This window comes from Garra rufa, chromosome 1 (assembly GCF_049309525.1).
Source record: "Garra rufa chromosome 1, GarRuf1.0, whole genome shotgun sequence".
NCBI lineage: Eukaryota > Metazoa > Chordata > Actinopteri > Cypriniformes > Cyprinidae > Garra > Garra rufa.
This window is the reverse complement of record NC_133361.1, coordinates 76,913,761-76,923,760: the sequence shown is the minus strand read 5'-3', so window position 1 is coordinate 76,923,760 and position 10,000 is coordinate 76,913,761. Positions and strand designations below refer to the sequence as shown.

Below are 10,000 nucleotides of genomic sequence, written 5' to 3'. Positions count from 1 at the left end.
GCAACACAATGATCTGACAAAGACAGAGCTAACATGGAGAAAACACATACACTACCAGCCAAACTTTTTATTATTAAAAGTTTTTTTTTTTTTAAGTGAGCAGTTTTTTTTTACATAGTAAACCTATTTCACAAAATTAGATAATTATTTTTCTTTAAAAAAGTACCTTTGACTGGTAGTGTATAGCTTGGCGTATAACAGTTAGGTGCAAATAAAACAGTGTGAGATAAATACAGGTGTAAGGTTTGTAATGAAGTGATACAGGAGAAACCATACATCTTCTACCTTTCATACAGATTACTTAAAAAGAGAATAGTAGTTTTTTATTTGAATTGGTTTATGTAAAAGTAAACATTTCAAGCTTTCTACAAGTAAATGCATTATGTCTGTGAGGCACGTAATCACTTAGATTTAGGTTTCATGCACGTTAGTTTCATTTATGTGTCTGTTAAAAGATATAACAGAGACAGTGAAGGCAGAGCGCGTGCCCTGACTGTTTTCTTATTTTCATAAAAGCACAGTGTATACAAATAAAAATATACCCTCTACAGTTTCGAATGATGTATTGGTTGTATTTGTACAATCAAAACTGACGGAGAATTTTACATTCTTTTCGGAGTTATTACAAAAGCGTGCCTCAAATGCGCCAGCGCGTTTTTCGACCAAAGTTGAAACATCCTGTCATCATGAGACATTTAGATGCAGTGAAATGAAACATACTTTATAATGTTTCACTTGCTGTAGTCAGGAAATACAGTTGGCAAAAAGTCTTAACTGGTAAAATGTGTGCACATTCTGTCACAGTAACAACTTACAAATATGAAAGAAAAAAACTTACTTGTGTAAATATCTCATCTGCTGGTTCACGCCATGTCTCATTTAATGTTCATCTTCTGAAGTAAGTTTTATTCCTGACAGCCCGTCTTCTTCCAGAAAGGACTAACTTGAAAGAAAAGAAACTGCTTTCTCCTTTGTTTACTGTGATGTGGGCGTCTACTTTTGGCGCGGCGCCCTCACGTGGACGATTTGAATATGAAAAGATCGAATCGCTCTTGGGCGTGATCTAATTAAAACTAATGAAGCAGACAAGAGAGACTGGACATCGTGTTGGTTTCATACGGATTACTTTATCACAGAATATTTGATTTCAATAAACATTACTTTATTTGAAAGTATAGATATCAAGCTTTCTCTAGACATATTGCTCATGTCTCTGTGTTGTGTATTGGCTGAGTTATAGTCTATTTTAATGACGCGTTTCTGAATGAAGATCACAGAGATCAACGCGGCAGACAGCACACCCTTTTTGTTTTCTTTATTTTGTAAAATCACAATATTTTTTTGGTTTTGTGAGTATATACAAATAAAAGTAGACCCTTTACAGATTCGATTGTTTGCAGCACCTGGTATTCCCTGGCGGTCTCCCATCCAAGTGTAACAATCGGCCTTATCAGCCGAGTTACAAGACTAAAATGGGGTCAGATTTAACTGTGAGAGATGACTGGTGGTTAAAAGAATGACACATAAAAGAAGATTGGTTTAAATAGATTTGGTGTATTTACAAGGTTCACATAAAAGACTTTAAAACAACACGATAAAACTAGGTAAACTCTGTTAAAAGAATACAGTTCATTTGTCCATACCCTAAAACAGTCCAAGAATCCCAGTGTGTTGATAAGTCCAATGTGAGTGTCCACCAGTGCCTGTACAATCCACAGAAAGTGTAATCCAAAGTTTGCAGGTGGTGAATGGAAAGGTGAGCTCTAAAATTAGCAACTCCTCAATCCAACAGTTTGGTGACTGTCCTTTGTTTGTCATGCTGCTCTCTTATACAGTTGTACTTCCTGCTTCCTGTCATGTGTCTAGTCAGATGACAGGCCAACCATCCATTTATTAAAGACACACACACTTAAAATGTTAAGAGTAATAAAATGGCCTAAAAAACATGTAAAACACTTAAAACTCTATAATACATTTAAATGATTGTAATAAATAGAGCGGTAAAACAGGTCTTTCTAAAAGCCAGCATATTATATAAATAGTTAAGAAAAGGCAAAAGCTTACAGCACCTGGTATTCCCAGGCGGTCTCCCATCCAAGTACTAACCAGGCCCGACGCTGCTTAGCTTCCGAGATCAGACGAGATCGGGCGCTCTCAGCACGGTATGGCCGTAAGCGAGGGTTGCTCCAAAAAGTGGGCTATTTAAAGATCAGCCTCCGTAAAAGCCAGCATATTATATAAATATTGAAGAAAAGGCAAAAGCTTACAGCACCTGGTATTCCCTGGCGGTCTCCCATCCAAGTGTAACAATCGGCCTCATCAGCCGAGTTACAAGACTAAAATGGGGTCAGATTTAACTGTGAGAGATGACTGGTGGTTAAAAGAATGACACATAAAAGAAGATTGGTTTAAATAGATTTGGTGTATTTACAATGTTCACATAAAAGACTTTAAAACAACACGATAAAACTAGGTAAACTCTGTTAAAAGAATACAGTTCATTTGTCCATACCCTAAAACAGTCCAAGAATCCCAGTGTGTTGATAAGTCCAATGTGATTGTCCACCAGTGCCTGTACAATCCACAGAAAGTGTAATCCAAAGTTTGCAGGTGGTGAATGGAAAGGTGAGCTCTAAAATTAGCAACTCCTCAATCCAACAGTTTGGTGACTGTCCTTTGTTTGTCATGCTGCTCTCTTATACAGTTGTACTTCCTGCTTCCAACCATTCATTTATTAAAGACACACACACTTAAAATGTTAAGAGTAATAAAATGGCCTAAAAAACATGTAAAACACTTAAAACTCTATAATACATTTAAATGATTGTAATAACTAGAGCGGTAAAACAGGTCTTTCTAAAAGCCAGCATATTATATAAATAGTGAAGAAAAGGCAAAAGCTTACAGCACCTGGTATTCCCTGGCGGTCTCCCATCCAGGTGTAACAATCGGCCTTATCAGCCGAGTTACAAGACTAAAATGGGGTCAGATTTAACTGTGAGAGATGACTGGTGGTTAAAAGAATGACACATAAAAGAAGATTGGTTTAAATAGATTTGGTGTATTTACAAGGTTCACATAAAAGACTTTAACCCTCTGGGGCCCAAGGGTGTTTTGGGGCCCTGAAGAAGTTTTGACATGCCTTGACATTTGTGCTTTTTTCAGTATGTTAAAAACATATTAATATCCTAAATCTAAATACATTGTATTTAGCACAAATTGGACTACAAAAATATGTAAGCAACATGAATGTACACTTTTAAGTTTTTGAGAAAACAATGTTTATGCGTGCATTTTGAAAAACTAAATTTTTGAAGTCACTGAAATAAGGTCATCTAACACATACAGAATATTTGTTCTCGGGACTTTCGAGAATTGGATGTGGTAGGCTTGGTTTTTTTCTACCAAATGATGTGAAAATCATCTAGTTCACTTGTTTTCACAAAACAGTATATAGATTTAAATTTTTGAAGACACTTTTTGTTTAGAATGGCTGTATGCGAGGAGGCGTGAATCATCATGAATAATGCTGTGATTTACACCTGAGAAGACAAAGACCTGCATAATGAGCCGCATAATGAGCCATTCAGTCGGATGTTGACTGAGAGGAAACAACAGAAAGAATAAAGGAAAAATGAAAGGACAAAATAAATATATATTTAGTTTGAAGCGTATTTTGAATATATTTAACTATCACACAAAATAACTTGTCTTTCACTTGTGAGTGCAGTTAAACTTTTTATTAGGAACAAAAGTAATAAACACAGAAGTCAAGATGTCGAGGGTGCACTATCCAAATCACTTGCAGGAAACTTGAACACAGGAAAACGGGGAACAGCAGAAACGGCAAAGAAAACAATTAGATGTGAGCAACACAATGATCTGACAAAGACAGAGCTAACATGGAGAAAACACATACACTACCAGCCAAACTTTTTATTATTAAAAGTTTTTTTTTACATAGTAAACCTATTTCACAAAATTAGATAATTATTTTTCTTTAAAAAAGTACCTTTGACTGGTAGTGTATAGCTTGGCGTATAACAGTTAGGTGCAAATAAAACAGTGTGAGATAAATACAGGTGTAAGGTTTGTAATGAAGTGATACAGGAGAAACCATACATCTTCTACCTTTCATACAGATTACTTAAAAAGAGAATAGTAGTTTTTTATTTGAATTGGTTTATGTAAAAGTAAACATTTCAAGCTTTCTACAAGTAAATGCATTATGTCTGTGAGGCACGTAATCACTTAGATTTAGGTTTCATGCACGTTAGTTTCATTTATGTGTCTGTGAAAAGATATAACAGAGACAGTGAAGGCAGAGCGCGTGCCCTGACTGTTTTCTTATTTTCATAAAAGCACAGTGTATACAAATAAAAATATACCCTCTACAGTTTCGAATGATGTATTGGTTGTATTTGTACAATCAAAACTGACGGAGAATTTTACATTCTTTTCGGAGTTATTACAAAAGCGTGCCTCAAATGCGCCAGCGCGTTTTTCGACCAAAGTTGAAACATCCTGTCATCATGAGACATTTAGATGCAGTGAAATGAAACATACTTTATAATGTTTCACTTGCTGTAGTCAGGAAATACAGTTGGCAAAAAGTCTTAACTGGTAAAATGTGTGCACATTCTGTCACAGTAACAACTTACAAATATGAAAGAAAAAAACTTACTTGTGTAAATATCTCATCTGCTGGTTCACGCCATGTCTCATTTAATGTTCATCTTCTGAAGTAAGTTTTATTCCTGACAGCCCGTCTTCTTCCAGAAAGGACTAACTTGAAAGAAAAGAAACTGCTTTCTCCTTTGTTTACTGTGATGTGGGCGTCTACTTTTGGCGCGGCGCCCTCACGTGGACGATTTGAATATGAAAAGATCGAATCGCTCTTGGGCGTGATCTAATTAAAACTAATGAAGCAGACAAGAGAGACTGGACATCGTGTTGGTTTCATACGGATTACTTTATCACAGAATATTTGATTTCAATAAACATTACTTTATTTGAAAGTATAGATATCAAGCTTTCTCTAGACATATTGCTCATGTCTCTGTGTTGTGTATTGGCTGAGTTATAGTCTATTTTAATGACGCGTTTCTGAATGAAGATCACGGAGATCAACGCGGCAGACAGCACACCCTTTTTGTTTTCTTTATTTTGTAAAATCACAATATTTTTTTTGGTTTTGTGAGTATATACAAATAAAAGTAGACCCTTTACAGATTCGATTGTTTGCAGCACCTGGTATTCCCTGGCGGTCTCCCATCCAAGTGTAACAATCGGCCTTATCAGCCGAGTTACAAGACTAAAATGGGGTCAGATTTAACTGTGAGAGATGACTGGTGGTTAAAAGAATGACACATAAAAGAAGATTGGTTTAAATAGATTTGGTGTATTTACAAGGTTCACATAAAAGACTTTAAAACAACACGATAAAACTAGGTAAACTCTGTTAAAAGAATACAGTTCATTTGTCCATACCCTAAAACAGTCCAAGAATCCCAGTGTGTTGATAAGTCCAATGTGAGTGTCCACCAGTGCCTGTACAATCCACAGAAAGTGTAATCCAAAGTTTGCAGGTGGTGAATGGAAAGGTGAGCTCTAAAATTAGCAACTCCTCAATCCAACAGTTTGGTGACTGTCCTTTGTTTGTCATGCTGCTCTCTTATACAGTTATACTTCCTGCTTCCAACCATCCATTTATTAAAGACACACACACTTAAAATGTTAAGAGTAATAAAATGGTCTAAAAAACATGTAAAACACTTAAAACTCTATAATACATTTAAATGATTGTAATAAATAGAGCGGTAAAACAGGTCTTTCTAAAAGCCAGCATATTATATAAATAGTGAAGAAAAGGCAAAAGCTTACAGCACCTGGTATTCCCAGGCAGTCTCCCATCCAAGTACTAACCAGGCCCGACGCTGCTTAGCTTCTGAGATCAGACGAGATCGGGCGCTCTTTTTTTTTTTTTATTGTACAAGTTTAAAATTCATTACATGAATGAAATAAAAATGACAATTAAATTACATTTGAGCATATACAATTCATCATCCACAAAATACATCAAAATCAAAACATCAATTTTCTGGCATTTCAATCCCATTTCCTTTTAACACTTCCTCCACTTGTTTTGAAAATATTTTGTAAAACAGCATCTCTTTTTTTTCCATTTTAAAATAATTCCACAGTGTTAAAATGTACTCCTCAACCTTACATTTAAATAATCTCCACAGATCTAATACACACCCTTTACTCTTTCCTAAATTCCTCCTTTTCCATATAGCACTTTTCGCCAAAACCAATAACAACTCTATCACTTTTTTATTCTTGCATTTTTCCTTCACTCCCAAAATTAAAGTTTGATTCCAGTCACTCTCTTCTTTCCCATCCCTTAAACTCTTAATCATTTTCTTTAACATTTGAAAAAATGTTTCCAATTTTTCACAAAATAAAAACAAATGTAGAATACCTTCATCCAGTTTTTTACATATTTTACAAATGGCATCACTTTCCTTCCCCATTATACAAAGCCTCATTTCCGAAAAAATCACATTATGTCTGATAAAATAGTCTAGACACTCCAAATCTGTACTTACAATCCCACTTCTTATATTCTTCCAAATATCATTCTCTTCAATTCCATTAAAATGTCTCAACCACATTTGATTTGCATTGGGTTTCTTAAAAATATATTTTTTAAAACATTGATAAAACATCCTTACATTACACAATCTCAAATCCACCATTTTGTCTTCCATTTTCATATACACATCAACTTTGCTTTCTGTTTCTTCTCTTTTTTTAATTTCTTCCAACCACTCTTTTGGTACTGCACTTTTAACTACATCATATTGTTTTTCCAGACTAGCCACACTATATTCTTCTTTTTCTTCTTCCATAGCATCTATGATCACTTGTAACGGCAAAAATCCATCTTTAAATTCATACAACACATCTTTGACTTGCCTTATCCCTACTTCCCACCATTTCTTAAAAAATAAAACTGGTCCATTAAAAACAATGTTACTGTTCAAGAAAATAGGTTGATTGAGGACCGTTTTTCTCCCAAATGGCTTAAAATCAATCTCCTTGAGAAAAAAACCCCAAGCAACTAAAACCTCTTTATAAAAATTTGGTATCCCCTCCATCATCCAATTTTTGAGTTTCATCCATAAAATGTTATCATTTAAAAATACATTCCCACATTTTGCTAAAAAATGTTTCATTGTAATTTTCCAATCTCCCTTTTTATCCATGTCCAAATATTTTTTAACCACCTTCACTCTCATACTTTTCTTTTTTAATTCTATATCAACAAGTCCCAACCCTCCCTCTTCTGGCCTTCCAATGAGTGTGTGGTATGCTATTCTTGGGGGTTTTTTCTCCCATATAAAATCCATAATATATTCTTTTACTCTTTTTTCCACCCATTTTGGCATTGAAACCACTGATAAAATGTACCACATTTTGGTTAACATTAAAATGTTCGCTATTAAAACCTTCCCTTTCAAATTCAAAATTCTTTTTTGCCAAAAATTCAATCTGTTTTTCATTGCACCTATAACCTCTTCCCACATTCTGTCTGTTGCACTCTTCTCATCTTTACCTAGCGTTACTCCTAAAATCTTCATTTCTTGTACTTCTTTAAAACCCAGAACCTCTTTTAAATCAGACACTTCTCCAAATCTCATATAAACAGTTTTTTCCTCATTTACTTTTGCTCCTGTACCTTTACAAAACCTTGTCACCCTTTCCATTACATTTTCAACACTTTTATAATCTTCCACAATTAGTGTAGTGTCATCTGCATATTGAAATACTTTTGTTTCTTCTAGTCCCTCCTCAATTTTTATCCCTTTTATGTCTTTATCTTTTTGAATTAACATCCCTAGTGGTTCTGCTATCAGCGTATATAGCTGTGCTGATAATGGACATCCTTGTCTAATGGATCTTGTGACATTAAAAGGATTGGTTAAAAAGCCATTACATTTTACTCTTGTCATTATATTTCTATATAAAATCCTTAACCACTCTTTAAAATTCTCCCCAAAACCAAAATGATCTAAAATCGAGAATAAAAACTCATGCTCCACTCTATCGAAAGCCTTCTCGAAGTCTAGGCTAATTATATATCCTTTCCTATTATTTTCCTTTAAAATACTCATTATGTCTCGTATACCACTTGTTGTATCCGCTATATCCCTCCCTGTCACCCCGTAGGCCTGGTTTGTCTCAATTATTTTTGGTAAGACATTCTTCAATCTACTTGATAAAATTTTAGCTAAAATCTTCAAATCTGCATTCAACATTGTAATCGGCCTATAATTCTTCAAACTCTTATTATCACCTTTTCTTTTATAAATCAACTTCATTAGTCCCATACTCATTCTTTGATCCAGCTCTTTTTTCTTAAATATTTCATCATACACTTCTTTTAAGATCTTACTTATTTCCTTCTTAAAAATCTTATAAAATTCATTCACTATTCCATCTATTCCCGGACTTTTGTTACTTTTTAGACTTTCTATCGCTTGTATTATCTCTTCTTCCTTTATTTCCTCGTCACAGTCTTTTTTGTCTTCTTCTTCTACTCTCGCTTTGATATGTTGCAGTAAGTAATTTTTGTTTTCCTCTTCTATACCTTCCTCTCTAAACAAGTCTTCATAAAAAATCCTTACTTCATTTAAGAGTAACTCTGTTCCTATTATGGACTCTTCATCTTTGTTTTTTAGTTCTTTTATTGTATCTGCCCTTCCCCTTCTTCTTTCTAGGTCAAAAAAAAATTTAGTACATTTTTCCCCTTCTATTGTGTATCTAGCTTTGCTCCTTAGTCTTGCCCCTTGACATTTTTCCTCTTCCATTTTCTTAAGCTTCTCTTCTAACTCTACTATTTTTTGAATATCCATTACCTTTTCCTTTGTTTCTTTTCTTAAACTTTCTCTAATTCCCTGTTCTTTAGCATTTTTGGCTTTTCTCATACCTTTACTAAATTCAATTGAATACTTCTTTATTTCATATTTTACATTTTCCCACCATATTCATTTGTCTTCCCCATACATGCCATCCTTCTTTTCCTGTTCCATTAAATCATATATTCCCAATTTGTAATTCTCATCTTTTAAAATTCCAGAATTTAAAATCCACACCCCTGGTCCTTTATCCTCCTTGTTAAAATCTATTTTCCACCTTATCATCTTGTGATCGCTAAAACTAGTGTCACTATAAACAATATCATCAATAAAATAATCTATATCCCTTGTACTTAAAATAAAATCAATTCTCGTTTGATTCAAAAAGTTACCAACCAAGCTCCTTCTAGTAAATTCTTTTTTGTTTTCATGTCTCTCCCTCCACACATCAGTCATGTTTCTTTCTTCCATTAAAGATACCAGCTCTTTTCTTCCCATGTCTGTTCTAAAAACCATTCCCTCCGCTATATCTCTTTTACTAAACACAGTGTTAAAATCTCCTACAATTATTACTGACTTCCATTTATCTATTATTCCTCTAATGTTTTCAAAAAACTCCCTTTTTTCTTTCTCTTCTGTTGGCGCATGAACATTCATTAAAATAAACTCTTTTTCCCCATGACTTATTTCAACAGCATTACATTTTCCTTTTCCATCATTATATATTTCTTTCACTTTGCAGTCAATATCATTTCTTATTAAAATCGCCACTCCACTTCCTAACTTTACATCTCCATTACTATAAAACATTTCACCATTCCACATCTTTTTGACATTGTCAATTACCTCCTTTTTCCAGTTCGTTTCCTGAAATACAGTAATGTCTTCTTTCTTGCATAGTTCTAGAGTATTTTTCAGTTTGTTCATATTCATTAATCCTCTTGCATTCCAGCATACAAAATTTAAAACCATACTGTACAAAAATAAATAATTAAAAACAGTCATTCTTGATTATCTTCTCCATCTTCCCCACTCAACACCTCAATTTTATTCTCTGAATACTTAAGTCTTTTCCT

At 34.1% G+C, this 10,000-nt stretch overlaps 1 non-coding gene across 1 annotated transcript; it reads right to left on the bottom strand.

The window, feature by feature from the left end:
* Positions 1 to 2,057: 2,057 nt before the first annotated feature.
* LOC141294591 (5S ribosomal RNA) lies at positions 2,058 to 2,176 on the bottom strand. Its single transcript, XR_012340958.1, has one exon. It is a non-coding gene; the product is annotated as a 5S ribosomal RNA (ribosomal RNA).
* Positions 2,177 to 10,000: the final 7,824 nt, after the last annotated feature.